Source organism: Zonotrichia albicollis, chromosome 9, assembly GCF_047830755.1.
Source record: "Zonotrichia albicollis isolate bZonAlb1 chromosome 9, bZonAlb1.hap1, whole genome shotgun sequence".
NCBI classification, from domain to species: domain Eukaryota; kingdom Metazoa; phylum Chordata; class Aves; order Passeriformes; family Passerellidae; genus Zonotrichia; species Zonotrichia albicollis.
Window position 1 is genome coordinate 8,581,116 of NC_133827.1, and position 18,873 is coordinate 8,599,988.

Here is an 18,873-nt window from a genome sequence, read left to right on the forward strand (position 1 = left end):
GCCCATTGTCCAGCTGTCACAGGCTGGGGGCAATCACCAGGCCCTGGCAGGACTCCAGCACTCAGCATCCTCAGCTAGCAACAGCAAGTGCTGGCTGGTCAGAAACTTGCAGCTCTGCCCTGCACTAAAGACAGCAGCACACACAGCTGGCACTTACTGGCTCAGAATGTTCAGGCTGTGGTGTGAGCACAGCTGGAGGCTGGCACTCATCCACCTCATCTGCCTCCTCTTCAGCCTCCTCTCCATGAGCAGAGGGAGCCAGAGGAGAGACTGCTGTTGGTTCTGTGATCTGTGGACAGACAGCAGTGTGAGGGACAGAAAGTTACCTATAACTTATAACCTTATTTCTATTCAGCACTTTTTTCTATTCAGCTCTATTTCTACAACCAGCTCTGCTAAGGACAAATCAGAAACTTTGGTAACAATGGGATTCTAAGTCACTGCAGCTAATTTTAAATGGGCTAATTCAACAGAATTGCTAATAGTTCTGAATTAGACATTATGCCCTGGCTACTATCAAGAAGCAACATTCTCTCTGCAAAATGAGCTTTTCATTCCTTGAAAGTTCTTAAATTGAAAATTAAGAAATAGCCAGTGATGCCTTTGTTATTGCTGCTGCAGACATGAAAATGGATTTTTTTTCAGCCTACCCAGCTGGCCCTCTACACTCTAGTGCCACAGGCCAAGCTCACAGCTTGCTCTACAATTCCTAAGCACCAGGAACATGAAATGTTCCTGTCTCACTCACCTCAGGATCAGCACCTCTGAATACACGCTTCAGGTGACCTGGAGTGGGCAAGGGAAAATGAACAAGTGCTGTGAGAAAACTGCCTGGGCTGCTGAATCCCACAGAAGAGGTCAACCCAAACAGAGAGTATTTTTCTTTATCAACATCCCTCCACATGACATAGTTCTTTCACACAGCCAGCAAGAGATCAGGACAATAATCTTGGTTGTGCCTACACTTTGGTCTGTCTAGTCAGGAAATTAATACAAACATGATCAAGAAAATGCAAATTGTTCTTTATCACTCAATGCTTCTGTTCTGTCCAACAGCTTTTGTTCTCTTATCTTTCCGGTACTTTTTTCAAAAAAGAAGTTGCATGCACTAATTCCCATTAAGTTGCTGAAAACAGTCACCCAGAAAAGCTTGCCCCAAATCCCCCTGAGCTGTGGCAGTTCTATTGTGAAACAGCACAGCAGCAGCTTCAGGCTCAGGAGCAGACACTCACTGCTTTGGCGGTTGCACTTCACTGCAAAGGGAATCACTCTTTTAGCACTCAGTCAAGGGTCAAAACGGACAGTCAAATCCTTTCATTACAAAATTTGGAATAAAAGAAGCTTTCCCTGAGTTCTGGGGAGAACTACAAAGTCTTTAGAAGGCCTTCTGAGAAGGCCTCCCAGTCTGCATTTTGGAAGTTGTCCTGCTTGTCCCAGCAAACTGAGGAAATGACAGACTTGGTTGCCACAGACTCTCCCGTGGAGGGAACGGAAGCCCTGCAGGTTCCCCTGCAAATGCTGCCCCTGTGGCTACAGACACCCCCTTTTAGCTGAACCTCTTGACAGGAGCTTTACCAAACCAGAGGCATCCTAATGCTCTTTCTCTTTCAAAATCAACTCAGTCACTAAGAAAGAGCAAGAAGACATGCAAAAGCCGGGTTAGGTTACACCCTAGCCTAAATAGAGTTGAAAGCTCTACTTACTTGCCAGGCTGGTAATGAAATAGGCGGAATAAACAGTGCCATACATGGTGCAAACTGCAGCAGCGAGTTGCTCAATCATTGTAGCACTGTGCTTCAAGTTTACTCCAACCAAGACTCCTGTCAGTGTGCAGCTACACGCTGACAAAGGCCACAATCAGGAGGATGCTCCTGATCTGAGCAACCCCTAGGACTGCTCTGGCACTGAGGCCTTCCGTGCACTAAGGCAACCTTTTGATGTCACCACAACGATGTGCCAACCATGCCCTGATATCACAAAGCAAAGTATGACAAAGCAAAGCATCACAAAGCATGTTAGTCTGTGAATTTATGCAAAGCAATAACCAGCCTTTGCTACAGCAAACACAAAATGGCCTCAGAAGTTCTCCTCTGACACAAAGCAGCACAGACTCCCCCCATGGGCCAAATCCTGTTGTTCAGGGATCCAAGAGGAACTCCAAGAGTGCCCCAAGCACCTACAGCCTGTACCCCAGCTGAGCACTCTGATGGGGCACAAGAAAAGGAAACCAGACCAAGGAAATGGCCCAAAGCGTTGTACAGAACCAGGAGAGAAAGCACTATTGGCATAGCAGCTGAAGTAATTCCTAACAAATCACCCCATATATCTGCATGTTTATTGGATGTTCCCAGGGCTGCTGTGTATGTACATCTCTTCCTCTGCTCTGCCTTTCTTTCCCTTTGGCAGCAGTCGAACTGGCAGCATCTGCCCGCCAGCAGCAGCTGCTCCAAGCTGGGAACGCCACTGGCGCTGCTGATTTCCAGAGGCTTCTGTGTGCCAGGGGAAGCCAAGGCAGGAGCGGTTGAACAGTGCTGGCGCTGCTGCTGCTCTGTGCCAGAGAGCCCCGGCTGGGCAGGGCACAGTGCCCACTGCGCTGCGGGCTCCTTCTGCTGCCACAGCTGGGTACACCTGGCAGCAAGGCATGACAACTTGTGGGCAAGCCAAGGGGTGTCTGGGGCTGCTCTGCTCTGCACACACCCAGCACACCTGCAGCACAGATTTTTAACCCTCAAACAGGTAAACCAAAGGGAGACAGCTGGAAAAGATTTCAGTTCGACCATTCTTTATGCTTTAATAGGAATGACCAAAATGAAAGTTACCGAGCAGGGCCCGATCCACACTGCCAGCTTAGTGTGAGAAAAGAGGCATTACTTTATTTCAGTGCTGGGTGTGTGAGGAATCACTTCCCTAAACCATGCACACCCACGTGTTAGCATCCATGGAACTGAGACATTACTTTCATTACTTTTATTCATTACTTTGCTCAAACTCACAGGCTAAACATTCTCACAAAGTATTTGACATGTTTAAATCACTTCCCCAAAATTACTGACATTTAGAGTAGGGGTCTCTTGAGGGTCTCTGGTGGTCATGTGGTGAACATCCCGTTCCTCAAATTCTCCTCCTATAGTTAAGAGCCTTCTTCTCCTTGAATGCATTGCAGCTACCTCCTCAGTAGGCCCACTGTCTTTATTCTCAAGGCTAAGACATCCGCTTGCACACATTAACCACTGGTGTGAGGGAAGGTACAACTAAGCACTGCCTGGTAAAGCTTAACAAATTCACAATGTGTTGCAGGTCAACACTTCCCCAACATCTCTTGTTCCTTCTCTGGGAATCAAACACAAGCATTTTGTGATCCCTGAGCCCAAGGCGCCTCCAGCCCTGCTGTCACCCAGCAGCCCTTCTCTCCTCACAAACAGCAGGCCCAGCAGTGCCTTCCCTCACTGGCTCAGTCACAGCTGTGTCAGGAGTTCTCTGTCACACACTCCAGGACCATCCTGGGCTGTTTGCTCTCCGCTGCACTCTGTTGCCAGCAGACATCCCCACCCTGTTCCTTGCCCCTTGCAGAACCCTGCACCTGCTGTCCATGGGCACCTGGAAGGGCAGGCACTCACAGCAGAGATGCACCAGCTGCCCTGGGCAGGAACCAAAACCCTCTGGCCGCACAGCTGCTGGCCTGGGTCTGGCACAGCTCTGCACGCCCCACTCCTCACGGGCTCTGGGCTGGAAATGCAATTGCCCTTTCTGCCTCATGGAGAAACACCAGGGCTGCACAAACAACGGCCAGCAGGCCACATCCCAAAGGCACTGCAGCATGGAGCTGAGAATGAAGAAGATCCTTCTCCAATTCCTAACCATACCAAAACCACCATAATGGGGACTTTTAATCTTCTGAATGTAGAGTTGATTCACAGGGTGACAAGGAAATCTTCCAATGGAGTTGAAGGTTGGTAGAGTTTTTCAACTCAGATCAACTCAGACTGTTGATTTGAAAATTTATTTGAAAATATTTTTTAAAAGGCTGTGCAGTCATATGGTTTTGTTCTAATACCAAAATGGCTAGATGAAATGTACTGGCATTTTAATTACATCCAAACGGATTAGTCTGTAAAAGCTTTCCTGCAGAATAGCCACTAAACAAGAAATTAAAATCTGTGGACTGTTGACTTTGCAAATTTCTACTAAACTTATCAGACAATGAGGCATTTTTAGGTAGATCATACAGCAAATTAATTCCTATGGATAACTTGATTTGGATAAACATGTTGATTTCAAATTAAAACTGCCAGCACGTACTAAGTGGAAATCTGAATACTCACTTCTATGAGCTCTGAAGTATTAGATAGTCATTGTTCGCCATATTAACAAAAATTAACATTCTGGCTAATTTTTTTACTAATTCTTTTTTTACTATTTTTTTTACTAATTTTACTAATTTTTTGTCAGCTCTTCAACACTCTTTGTAACACCAGAAAGGGAGTTTGTAGCAATGTGAACCATGGGTTGGTGGAGCATTGCAGGAGGCTCCTATGCCAGCACTTAATGTTCACATTTACCATGGCATCACTCCTTGCCTTTAATTCCAAGCTACAGCTCAGTTCCTGCAGTATAGATTCACACCTGTAGTCTGTATTTGCAGCTGGTTCTTACTTTCCTGTCCAGAAAAATATCAAGCTTGGATCTCAAATCAAACTAAAACAAAGAGAGAGTTAGGTTCTGGATAGGTATAGCAAGAACTAAGCGATCTTTTTGCAAATATGTTGAAAAGTTGTTTGTACATGCTGCAAAAACGGCAGATTAAAGACTTGCACTCTAACTTGCAAGCTGAAGTTTGCCTGTACTTTCTGGACTGATTTCTTGAGGCCAGACACTGATCCTAATCAATAAGAAAATCAAAACCACAGGAGTAGTTTGGAGAATATTGTAAATTATTCTGTCATAATGCTTTTTGCCTAAAAGTTCTGGCCATCATCCGATTGGAGTAATTAGAAGAGATCAAAGCCATCACACTGTCCCTGTGCACACAATTCCTTCCCAGGGGTAATCCACAAAGCAACACTGACAAATCCACACCAGCAGCTGCTGCCACACAGCCATGAAGCAGAGAATATGTATTTCTGCTACACTTGGACAGCTGAAGATACCTCTGCTGAGCTAATTTCAGTGACTGCTCACCACAGATGAGACCTTGTGGTCAGTCTCCAACAAGTCAGGGCAGTTAATATTCTGCCTAAATGAAGTAAGTCTAGCAATACATAGACCATGGGGCCTCAGGAAAGCCAGCAGCTGTGGAAGATTTAATTTGTTTCCATATCTTTCTTTTTACTAATTTATTGCAGTCTATTATTTAAAGAACGGAAACTTTTGGCATACCATTGGCTGGAAGGTTGGTTGGTCTTCCATTCTTGACTCCTCTGAAAGCATCACCCCAGTGATTTTATCAGTAGCTCTTCCATCATCATGGCTCACACAGCATTTCCTGCAGCTCTTCCTGGAGCCAGGGAAAGGCACCAGGAGAAGGGGGAGCAAGCTGTGTGCAGAGACTGTGTCAGCTACAGAGACATTTGTTTCCTCTGATTTGACTGAATGTCTGCAGGAACCTTGCTGGCCCTGCTGGCGGGGTGGCCTTTTGCAGGGCTGGGCAGAGTTTGGGGCCCGGGATCCCTCCTCTCGGTGGGACACCAGGGTGAGCAGCCCCTGTCCCAGGCAGGAGCAGAGGTTCTGTGGCTCTGCCCTGGGCACAGGGCCCTGCCACTGCCATGAGCTCCGGCCGCGGCTCCTCTGGGGCAGCTCCTGCTCTGCAGTGATGATGGGCACAGCTGGGGGTGGCTGCAATGGAGGGGGGCTTCCAGAGGGCTCTGTTGGTCTGCCACACTGGAGCCAGCAGAGCTTCTGGAAGGAGTCTCCCCTTGTGAGCTGCTGGAGCTGGAGCTGGCACTGGCCACAGAGCCGCTCTGTTCATCCCTGACAGGCCCAGAGCACAGCAGCCTCTGGGCCTCCTTGCTGCACGATGGCAGTGAGGAGGCCATGGACCAGAGGTTCAGTAGGTGTGACTCAGCTTCCTGATAAACTGTGCTGAGAAAACCCTGCATCCCTCCTGTCAGATCTAAGACACTCCAAGAAATCTGTTGGCACATTGGGAACTCAGAATTGTTTGCATTTTGAACAATTGTCTTATGAGTGCTTTTGATTGTTTTTGTCATTTTGTGTTGATTCAGCTGATCCTTCAGAGAAGCTTTCCTAATAATATAAAACACGGGGAATTGTGGAGACCCTGGGGGGGCATTCCCTGGTCTAGGGAGACACAAGAAGTTTCCCTCAAAAGCTGTTGGACCCCATTGCCTCCTTCCCCTGTTCCTGTGTCTGTTCCTGTGTTCCTGAGCCACACCTTCTCTATTCCCTGATTGGCCCCCTATCTTTGTACTGCCCCGAAATCAGGGTCAGCCCCCGGGCCCCTGTGGAGACAAAGTGAGACCCTCTGTGTGTGGGTGCTGGGAGCTGAACATCTCCCTGCACAGCTGAATAAAACATCTGTGGAGATCATGCAAAGGTCCTTTTTGCTTCTTTACCTGGACTATGCTGGCAGCAATTCAGACTGCTACAGAGGAGAAGCTGCAGTACTGGCACCAAGATTTTGGCAACTTGACCATAGGCACAGAGGGCGTGCAGGATGCTGCTCTATGAATTCCCTAAACAGCCATCTCTGGTGCTGGCATATTCCCTCCAGCTTCTGGTGCAGCCAGGGCCACCTTGGGTCCAGTAGATGACATTGTTATTTGAAAAATTCGGCCCACACCTTGAGCAGGAGGCCATCCCCAGGCTCTGGTCCTGCAGCCCCCTGCTCAGCTGGGGACAGTGTTCCCTGTGGGGAAGATGCAGCAGCCATCACAGGGTCTGGGGGGCTGCTTTCAGCAAGGTGGCCAGGCTCTCTCCCTGCTGGACTCCAGCAATTGTTTGGGGGAGCTGATAGCAAATTGTATGTAGTCCTGTTCATCCTATGCAGAAAACATGACAGCTTCTATCATTCTTCTGCAGAGTGGGCACGCTGGATTTCTCTCTGCCCACTGCAGGATGCAGCCCAGGCAGAACTGGTGGTGACAGGGCAGAGAAAAATTCACATCCTTCTTAGTGCCCTGGCAGATGGGGCAGCTCCATTCTGTCCCCATGGCCATGTCTGTCTGTCCCAGCAGGAGAGAAGAGCTGAGGACCATGAGCTGCTCTCATTTGCAATCTTGCTTGGCCAGAGCCCAAGCTCCAGCCAGAGTGGTCCAGGCTCTGTCAGTGCCATAATACAAGCAGAAAGGGATGTTGTATCACAATCCATTCCTTGGTGAAGGAGGTCCACAGCAGCCTCAAGAGGCACCTCAGACACTCAACAGTCAAGGCAGTAACATATGGACAGGACACAGATGGCAGTTCATGCCTGGGAGAGCATTCCTAGACATATCCAAGGACAAATTTCCCAGGAACTCTCCACAGCTCTGGGATCTGCCCATCAGCTCTGTCAGAAGCTTCAGCAGAACAACCAAAGTCCTAAAAAGCAGCTTCCAGACGCTTTTCCTTCCCTCCTGCCTGAGTAGCCAGGTTGCTTGCTGCAAAACACTCTTTTTCTCCTCTTCCCCAATGCCCTGTGGACACTTGCAGCCAAAATAAAAAGCTCCTGGCCCTCTGTGTGAGGTGATAATACAGTTTTTATATTTTCTTGCTGGGCTGAAGGAAAGCTGTGCTGTGTGTCAGGAGAGGCCAGGACCCACTTGGCCTTCCTGCAGGCTGAGGTGGTCCCAGCAGACATCCTGCTGCTTTTTTGGGGAATGTGTGAGGGGGAGTGGAGGGGGTGACAGACAGGCCAAGATCATAGAGTGGAAACTCAGCTCCAGAGTGGCAGTGCAGACTCTCCCTGCTGAATGCCTGCTGGGGCTGGCAAAGAAGGAAAATGCCCCAATAACAGCCCGGTGGCACCGTGTCTCAGGGACAGGTACAGGGAGGTGACAACAAACAGCAGCATGGCCCGGTCTCACAGCTTCTAGGAAGCAGTGACAGAGGGGCCTCATGTGCCAGAGATTTCAGAAAGGCTGTCTTCTCAAATGGCCACTCTGAAACCCCTCTCTTTGCCTCTTGGGTTTGTGAATGCTTTTGACAGCCACAGCATCCTGGGGCAACGCGTTCCACGATTTCATTTAAGCACTCCTTGAAAAGCACCTCCCATTGTTCACTGAGCTGCCAGCCTGGTCATTTCAGAGGGTGCTGCCTTGGTGGAGAGAAAAATCAATCTTCTGCCTTTCAGGGAGCTGAAGGAGAAGGGACTCCTCACCATCAAACACCTGGCTGGGTCCCATTCAGAGGTGCTGCTTTGTAGACTTGGTGAGGTTTGCTTGGCAGTTACCAGCGAGGTGAGAACATTGTTCTCAATTGTCCCCCATACTTCATACACGGTGTGTAGAGTAGGTATGTGCTTGCTCATCTCCATGTGTGCTCAGGGTCTGCCTTCACTTCTGGTTTTAGACCTGGTATTTCTAATGTCTGTCAGCTGTCTGTAGGATCTGTGGGTACATGTAGCTGTATTTACTGGAAGGTCGGGTATCTGACACTCATCTTTGAGTGTGGAGCCTTTATAATGCAATGTGCAAATGCAGAAACTGAGGCACTAATGATATTATTTGCCAGAGTCCCAGTCTCTGCCCAAGCTGTATTTAAACACTGTAAATTATTCTGTAGATCAGAGCCTGTGTTTTCTGTTTCCTGGCTGAGTGCTTCAGCTGCTGGTGTTGCTTTTTTGAACAGGAGCACCTGACTCTTTTATCGTTATGACTTGTGCCTTTATGATTTGAAAGCAGCTCTTGCTTTAATTTTCTAGTAAAGGGGCCTAAAATCAAAGCTGTGGACATTTTAGAAGGGTTAAGTAGAACACTTAATGAAATTTTTATTTTAGGCCTGCAGTGAGCAGGTCTGAGGCCAGAAATTGGTGCCAGAGTAAGTGCCTTTCTGTGCTTGTGCTCTCCTGCTCTTCCTGTACTTGTATGTTCCTCTGGACACAGTGGGATGTGTTGTCATTTCCTGGGACTTCTGTTGAAGGCAACTGGTTTTCTTTCCAAGGTGATTCTTATGTTTCCTCTCATGGCTTCCCCAGGTGACCAACCTCCATTCCCAGGTGTCCTACTCTGCCATTGTCACTCTGGGAGAGCTCTCTGTGACCTTGAAGAAGGACATGGACTCTGAGGTGGATGAGGTTGCTCGGGTCCTTCTCCAGATGGTGTCCAGCTCCCCAGAATTTGTTCAGAAAACAGCCAGTCAGAGCCTGGGGATCGTGATGGAGAATGTGACTCCTGCATGAGCAGTGACTGCTCTCATGGATATGGGAGTGAAGTAGGTTCTTCTTCTTTTAGTGATATTCTTCACCTTCATGTGTGTGGGAGGGAGAAGGGATGAGACAGAGAATGGGAATGGTGGGAGGGAAGGGTCCTGTATCCTGCATCTTCTGTGAACACAGTGACTTGATTCTCCAACCAACCTCACTTCTTTTCTCTTGTCACCTATTTCTGCCCTCCTGCAGCCCATTAGTTCTCAGAATCACAGAAGTGTAGAATATGGGGAGTTGGATGGGCCCATCAGGACCACCGAGTCCAGCTCCTGGCCTTGCCCAGAACAGCCCAAGGGTCACACCAAGTGCCTGAGATTGTTGTCCAAATGCTTCTTCAATCCTTGGTGCTGTGACCACTGCCCTGGAGAGCCTGTTCCAGTGCCCAACCACCCTCTGGGTGAAAAACCCTTTTTCCTGATGTCCAAACTAAAGCTCCTCTGACTCAGCTTCCTGCTGCTTCCTGGAGTTCTCCCAGTCTGTCAGAGTTTCCTAGATGTGGTGATCAGTGGGGAAGGAAAGTGCCTGCAAAGGCCAAGGATAGAGCCTTGTGCTTTTGTGGGAAGAGGGACAATTGCAATTGCAGCTGTGAGCAGTGTTTGGTATTTCACAGCTCTAACCACAGAGGCCCTGGGAAAACCATGTCTCCTCATGATGCCATTAACTTGAGAATTGAGGAGGCTCCTTGCTGGGGCATGGAGCACGTGGGGGACAATCTGCTGGGTGTGGCACAGCCTGCACAGCAGGTGCAGCTCCTGCCAAAGGAGCCTTGTATGTCTGTCCTGGCCTTAGAGCTCTACTTTCTATTCAGACTGATGTTTCATGTTAGCCTTGAGATGATGGATCACTTTACAGGCACCTTCACAGGCTGACTGCCATGGGACAGTTGGAGCAAATGCTGCCTTAAATATTGGTGCTGGGCCTGATAGTTCCCAGCGACACTCTCTAGAACAGGACAGCCTGGCTAAACTGCCTGCCACCCTTTCCTCAGCTTTGCAATAGGGTAAAACATTCAGATGGATCCGTTGCCAAGCCCCACAGAAGAAACAGGCTGCATTGCTGGATATTCTGAAACTTCACAGCCTACAATGCGTTTTCCTTGCATTTGTTGTTTTCCAAAGGTCTGCAGATTTGGGGATAAATGGGTGGAAAGAGCCTCAGTCCTGCTGCAGCTCTGTGTACTGGGTGCCCTCTGAGGGGTCAGCATGAATTGTCCTTAATTTCTAAATTATTCATATGTCATCTATTTCTTTAATCTTTCTCAGAGTAAATACTGTGAAAGAAACTGAGTATCAGACAGTGCAGGGAGACTGAATTCTCCCTCTTCCATGCAGGCAGGCCTTGTGTACAATGCTAACTTTGCGTTTCCCTGAGGCCAGAACCTTCTGCAGGTGTCTGCAGGCGCAGGGAGAGCCCAGGCTCCTTCCCCCAGCAAGGGCAGGGAGCAGCTCTGGCCAAGGCCGGCGCTGCTGCTGCTCCTTGTCCCTGTGCCCAGGGTTTGCTCTCTCCTCCCCAGCAGCCGCCCTGCCCCGGTGCGCGAGTGTGCGGCCCAACTGCTCCTGTCCCTGATGGAGAGAATTGGAGTCACCCAGCTCGCAGGCACCCCCAGGGCTGAGAGGCTGCCACACGTGGCAGGGAAGCTTGCTCAGGACTGTCACAAGGACACAAGGTAATGATCTTCATTTCACCTCCCAAAACAGGAAAACCGTTTTGTGTCTGGCTATAAAGGTGAAACCACACAAGAGTGGAAATTAAAGGGAATATGAAGTTACCTAACAGTGTGAATAAGGGTCATAGAATCATGGAATATGCTGACTTGGAAGGGACCCATCAGGGTCATCGAGTCCATCCCCTGGCCATGTGCAGTGACCCCAAGAGTCACTCCATGTGCTTGAGAGCATTGTCCAAACTCTTCTTGAGCTCTATCAGCCTTGGCACTGTGACCACTGCTCTGGGCTGCCTGGGCAAATGGCTGTACTGGGAAACCTTAGGTTGGCCAGCAAAAAATGACATTGCCACCTTTTTCCTGTGGCTTGAAGAATTCTTTACTGAGATCAAAAGAGCTCAGATCAGCCAGTCTAACACTTTTGTTTGCCCTTAGGTGCACAACACAAAGCCAAAGTGTTGGCTAATGTTCATCACTGATGGATCCCAAACATCCATTTCTCATTAACTTCAGACTTTCCTAGAAATATTTCAGGGCTCTTTAGCCAACATATTCCGTTTTTCTAAACCTGTTCTGTAGATTTCTAGAATGCTGTTATCTGTGGCTTAGCGAGGTCCACATTTCTTCTTGAAGAAAACTGTGGTTTCCTAGTGGCAAAATCAACCCAAACCACCAAAATCCCCTTCCTTGGAAGATTAAATTCCCATTAATAGCTGCCAAGAACACCAGAGCAACTAGCTGCCCCTCTGCATACACATAGTATAGAATAATCAAGAGGATGCATGAGGTGTTTTTTCCTGGCTTCCCTGGCAGTTAAAGAAAGGCAAATTATTGTGCAATGGCAGCAAGACACTGCTAACAGGCTCTGAATACAAAGCAGATGTCTTTTGCTTGGTCCCTGGGATGCTTTGATGCCACAGAAGCACACCCCGAGTTTCAGAGTGAAATGGTATTTTTCTGTTGCTCCATATTCTCCTCTTGCCTCTTGTGTTCAGCTGACAGCACTGTGCAGTGCCAAGTGAGGTAAATCTCCCTCTTTGTTGAGTAAGGGAAGGGAGAAGGTAAAACAGGACATTGCAACACACCGCAACATCTGTGTATCCAAGGATTGATGTCAGACAAAAGCTGCCAGGACAGACAGGTCTGGCAGGTCTGTGACTTCTGAGTGCAAGAACTCACCTGTTTACCAAACACTGGAAAGGACTCTGCTTTGCTTCATATAGAAAAAATCATCCTTCTCCAGGCACAAATGTCTGAAATTAGGACTCCCATAATTTTGAATATCCAAGGGTTGCTTCAAGCAAACCTGGCAGGACAGACAGGTCAGACTTTCCTTGACCTCTAGTGGCTGCCCTTCATCAGCTCCTGAAACATGGGGGCTCCATGGTTTCATTCCTATGGAGAGCAATGTGACATTTGGGAGCCTTGTGAAATGAAGGGACCATTGTGACACTGTGGAGCCTCATGGAACTAAGGACATCATTGTGGCTCTGTTGGGCCACATGGTCCCAAGGGGCCAGTGCAAATGCGGTGGTGCGGTATTTAGTCCAGCTCTAACTCAGTCAGTCAGATTTTATCCCAAAAGAACTGAGCGTGAATTTTAAGTCCTATGGTGAGCTTGAGAGTTCCCCCATAAGCCTTTAGTGTTGCTATACTAACTTGTCCAAGTTCTACTCCCCTATTGGTTACTTGTTTCCCCTATATGGTTATTGTTCTAGAGTGTTCTACCCCCAAGTGTATATGTTGTTGCTTCCCCTTTGTCGTGGGTATTTGGATCCTGCGCCTCATACTGTGCTCAACTTCTCCATGTTTATTGTTTTTCACCCTGTTATTAAAGTTCCTTTTAAGCAACTGCATTGATCCTGCTCCTTTTCATTTTCGCCACCCTCAACCTGAAGTCGAAGGGAACCAGAGAGGTTTGTCACAGCCACCTTCATTGTGACTTTTGGTGCCCAAACAGGGACCATGACATTCAGGGCTGCCTGTGTCAGTCATGTCAGCTGGGGTTAGCTGATGGATAGGCCAGTGCTCCCCGGGATTTTGGATTGGTCCGGGCCCGGCAGATTCATTGTTGCTTCAAGGGTTCTTGCCCAGGATCGGCAGGGATGACAACAGTTTCAAATGCACAGGATTGCAGGTGGGTTTGGGGAAATGCAAGACATTTATTGCCCATTTTGCCACTGTGTTTTTACAATATGCATGCATATCCCATAATTGATTTGGGGTGTTCCTGTGGCTCTTCCCTGTAAGGAAGAGAAAGAGAAAAATGGGCAGCCAGATGTCCAAAGTAGAAAGGAACATATATGGAGTTTTAATTCTCACTGACCATGACATAATATTTTCAAGAAATGAATTAAAATCAATCATGAGGTGGATCATTACAAGCTTTCCAGAGGCCTTTGCTGATGAAATCCATACCACTTAATTTTAGGACTCAGTGACTTTTAAACTGTACAACTTTTGATCAAAAGGGACCCCACTGCACCCCACATGCTCCCCATCTTCCACATAACCTTTGACCAGCAAGCAGTGTGTTGAAACTCAATCCACTGGTGACTCTTAACTTGGGACCTCCCCCCAAACCTGCCTTTCTCAGACCTTCCACGATGGTCCAAGATGGCAATGGCCACATGGTCTTGGAGCATCATGCTCTGGAGACTCAAGACAGAAGGAGTCCGAATGTGGCTCGGGAGCCCAAACATCCTCCCTCTATCTTGGGTCCTCCACTTCCTGCTACCACAACCTTCTCTTTTGCCCTGAATGAACCTTCAGACTCCATGCCCACAACTGGGACATGTCCCACTGTCAATCATCCTCTCCACCCTGGACCATGCCTACAGTTAAGGAAGGAGACTACAAATAGCCTTGAAACTCCTCACGGCCCTGGTATGTTACGAAAGAAGACAGCAGAATCCCAGGTATCAGCCATTGGTTTACGAGGAAATCAAGGAGCTCTGTAGGGCAGCTAAACACCATAGGAAGGACTTACCTTGTTTTAATGGCCTAATGAGGCCCATGTTTACAGCATATGTCCTAACCTGCTAGGATTTAAAGTATATTATGACCATGTTGTTGCCACCTACAGAATACACCCTGTGGGAAGGGGGATGAAAGTGTTTACTAAATGAATTAATAGCAGACTATGCTACTAATGAGGCAAGGGCAGAATTGACAATCAACCATCTAGCTGGAGAAGGACAACACAGCCTACCAGATGATCAAGCAGTAGGTATCCCCAGAGAAGTATTAGATGATATCAAAGAGATGGCTTTGAAAGCTTTAATCCAGGTATCAGATGGTAGCATCCAAATTTTTTACTACCTTGGGTGGCTGCAGCTAAAGCTTTAGGACAGTTAGACCATCCTGGGTGCCTGTTAAGTGAGCACACCAATGCTACCTCCCTCACATTGAGTGGCCTGCTCTCAGACATAGAAACCATCAGACATGCCATCTTGCAGAACAGCGATAGAGTTTTTACTCTGGGCACATGGGCATGGCTGTGTAGACTCTGAGGGCATGTGTTGCATGAACCTCTCCAGCCACAGCGAGTCAATCCACAAGAGCATTCAGGTACTGAAGGAAGAAAGCTTCAAGAAGCTTCAAGTAGAAAACAAAGACTGGTTCAACAAACACTTCCAATCCTAGGGATTAAAGGGTTGAATGATGTCTAGCTAAAACAGCGTCTTAGTTGTTGTTGTAGTATTGTTAATTGTCCCATGTTTGTTTCAATGATCTTAGAAAGTCTTGGAAAATTCTTTCAGTTCCATCTTTGTTGTAAAACAGAAAGGGGGAAGATATGCAACACAGGATCCTCATGGACCCCTTGGAGGAGAGAACTGGAGGCCAGGATGGCACAAAAACCTCTCAGAGACTCCATGTGGGAAGGTAAATCTTAAAAGTACCAAAAAGTATTCTTAAATCCAAAAAGTACCTTAAAATCCTTGAGTATCTCAAGGCATTAATGAGTGCCACTGAGTGTCAGTACAAAGCTCTCAAGGGACTCATTAAAGCAGTGTACTGGTTTAGGGCAAATTTGTTAAAGAATCTGCAAAGGAGGGCCCCTCCAGAAAGCGAAACCCACAAGGCCCCTCCCCCCAGCCGGTTCGGGAAAAAATTCCTCGGAGAGAGGTGGAAAGAACCTGTTTATTTGACTGGCTCCACACCCCCCAGCACACAAAATGAACAATACCCGATGACACCGCTCTGAGAAAGATGGCAAAATCAGAAAGTCTCTTTCGGGGGTGGTTGCTCTGTTCTCAGTCCCTCTGGTGCTGGGCCAGCTGCTGCAGCCGAACCCTTGGTGTTCCCGGGTCCCAGTCCGGAGCAGGTTCGAGATGGTCACAGGAACAGGAGAGGAGAAACAGTCCAGGAAGCAATGTGGACTGTTTAGCTAGAACTAGCTAATAAGCAGAGGCAGAAAGCAGAGCAGAAGCAAGAGCAGAAAAAAGAGAGCAAGCAAAAGCAGCAAGCAAAAGCAGCAAGCCCAAAGCTGGAAGTAAAAAAACCAGCTCTGTGTACTGCTTGTCTCTGTGTCCTGATAAGAGAAACCCAAACAAAACTTCCACTCTTCAGAGCCGGTCTTAAAGGCACAGAACAGATGAATGGGGATATACAAGCAACATAACGTCACCCCAGGACATTCCACCCCTTATCCCCATATCACCAACATACTACAACACATCATGCATTATTCATACAAAATTTCTATCTGTTCCCCCAAAATTACAAGCAATACCCATCATGCCTTCATCACATCCCCACACTGGACCACTGAATCCAGGCCCTATATTACAGAGCTGCAGGATTCCCCCTTTTCACTTTAGTCACTTAAAGCTCCATCTATCACTTGCTCAGACCTTCGACACTTACACATTTCCTTCTCCATCTTCCGCTTGCCCAGACCTTCAACTCTTACACATTTCCTTCTATCTCATGTCTGTATGGTTTAATGTACAGACAATGGCAGTAACATCCAATGAACAGTGATATTGCACATCATTCTTACCCCACAATCAGATCTCCCTGAGGTACACATCATGTTGTTCCATCTCTTTGCATTATCCACCACGTGCAACCTGGTCCCTGAGCAAAGACAACCCCACAAATGGGTTTGTCTGTACTCGAGGCAGAATTGATCTACACAGTCTTCCCTAACAAACCTCTGATATGTACCACTGGGACTTTGTCCCCTTCTATTACATTCAGGGACTCAGACTGAGCAGGACCTGCTCGGTTGGTGGAACCTCGGGTGTTAACTAACCAGGTGGCTTTTGCCAGATGCTGCTCCCAATTCTTGAAAGATCCCCCACCCAAAGCTTTCAACTGGGTTTTTAGTAGTCCATTGTACCTCTCCACTTTTCCTGCAGCTGGTGCATGGTAGGCGATATGGTACAACCACTCAATGCCATGTTCCCTAGCCCAGGTGTTGATAAGGCTGTTCTTGAAATGAGTCCCATTGTCTGACTCGATCCTCTCAGGGGTGCCATGTCTCCACAGAACTTGCTTTTCCAGGCCCAGGATGGTGTTCCGGGCTGTAGCATGAGACACAGGGTAGGTTTCCAACCATCCAGTGGTGGCCTCCACCATGGTCAGCACGTAGCGCTTGCCCTGGTGTGTCTGGGGCAGTGTGATGTAGTCAATCTGCCAGGCCTCCCCATACTTGTACTTGGACCACCGCCCACCGTACCAGAGGGGCTTCAGTCGCTTGGCCTGCTTGATGGCAGCACACGTCTCACAGTCATGGATAACCTGAGAAATACTGTCCATGGTTAGATCCACCCCTCGGTCTCGTGCCCCTCGATGCCACTTATAGGTGGCATCTCTGCCCTGGTGGCCTGAGGCATCATGGGCCCATCGAGCTAGGAAGAACTCTCCCTTATGTTCCCAATCTAGGTCTATTTTGGACACCCCCATCTTTGCAGCTTGGTCTACCTGCTCATTGTTTTGGTGCTCCTCGGTGGCGCTACTCTTGGGTACATGGGCATCTACATGGCGGACTTTCACAGGTAGCCTCCCTACCCTGGTAGCAATGTTTTTCCACTCACCAGCAGCCCAAATTGGTTTCCCTCTACGCTGCCAGTTAGCCTTTTTCCACCTCTCCAGCCATCCCCACAGAGCATTGGCTACCATCCATGAATCAGTGTAGAGGTAGAGCTTTGGCCACTTCTCTCTCTCAGCAATGTCTAGGGCCAGTTGAACAGCTTTGAGTTCAGCAAATTGGCTTGATCCACCTTCTCCTTCTGTAGCTTGTGCAACCTGTCGTGTGGGGCTCCATACGGCTGCTTTCCACTTCCGGTTCATCCCTACGATGCGACAGGAACCGTCAGTGAAAAGAGCGTAGCGTGTTTCCTCTGGGGGCAGTTGGTTATAGGGAGGAGCCTCTTCAGCACGTGTCACTGGTTCTTGTTCCTCTTCATCTGTGACACCAAAATTCTCACCTTCGGGCCAATTTGTAATGACCTCCAAAATCCCAGGGCGATTCAGTTTACCTATACGGGCGCGCTGAGTGATGAGAGCAATCCACTTGCTCCATGTAGCACTGGTGGCATGGTGAGTGGAAGGAACCTTGCCTTTGAACATCCACCCCAGCACCGGTAGTCGGGATGCCAGGAGGAGTTGTGCTTCAGTGCCTATTACCTCTGAAGCAGCCTGGACTCCTTCATAGGCAGCCAGGATTTCTTTCTCTGTTGGAGTATAGTTGGCTTCAGCCCCTCTGTAGCTTCGACTCCAAAATCCCAGTGGTCGACCCCGAGTCTCCTCAGGCACCTTCTGCCAAAGGCTCCAGGACAAGCCATGGTTCCCGGCTGCAGAGTAGAGCACATTCTTCACCTCTGGTCCTGTCCTGACTGGGCCAAGGGCTACTGCATGAGCAATCTCCTGCTTGATCTGGACAAAGGCCTGTTGCTGCTCAGGGCCCCACTGGAAATTGTTCTTCTTGCGGGTGACCAGGTAAAGAGGGCTCACGATCTGACTGTACTCAGGAATATGCATCCTCCAAAAACCTATTGCACCCAAGAAAGCTTGTGTCTCTTTCTTATTGGTGGGTGGAGACATTGCTGTGATCTTGTTGATGACATCTGTAGGAATCTGACGCCGTCCATCTTGCCACTTCACTCCCAGAAATTGAATCTCACGAGCTGGTCCCTTTACTTTGCTCTTTTTAATGGCGAAACCAGCTCCCAGGAGGATCTGGATGATGTCCTTCCCTTTCTCGAACACTTCCGCAGCTGTGTTCCCCCACACAATGATGTCATCAATATACTGCAGATGTTCTGGAGCCTCACCCTTTTCCAGTGCAGTCTGGATCAGTCCATGGCAGATGGTGGGGCTGTGCTTCCACCCCTGGGGCAATCGGTTCCAGGTGTACTGCACTTCCCTCCATGTGAAGGCAAACTGAGGCCTGCATTCTGCTGCCAGAGGAATGGAGAAAAATGCATTGGCTATGTCTATAGTGGCGTACCACCTTGCTGCCTTGGACTCAAGCTCATACTGGAGCTCTAATATGTCTGGCACGGCAGCACTCAGTGGTGGAGTCACTTCATTCAAGGCACGATAGTCCACAGTCAATCTCCATTCTCCTTCAGATTTTCGCACAGGCCAAATAGGGCTGTTGAAGGGCGAGTGGGTCTTGCTGACCACCCCTTGGCTCTCCAGCTCTCGGATCATCTTATGGATGGGGATCACAGCATCTCGAGTGGTTCTATACTGCCGTCGATGCACTATGGAAGTGGCAATTGGCACTCGTTGCTCTTCTCCCGTCAGGCATCCTACTGCAGATGGATTCTCAGACAACCCAGGCAAGGTGTTCAATTGCTGGATGCCCTATGTCTCTACAGCAGCTATTCCAAAT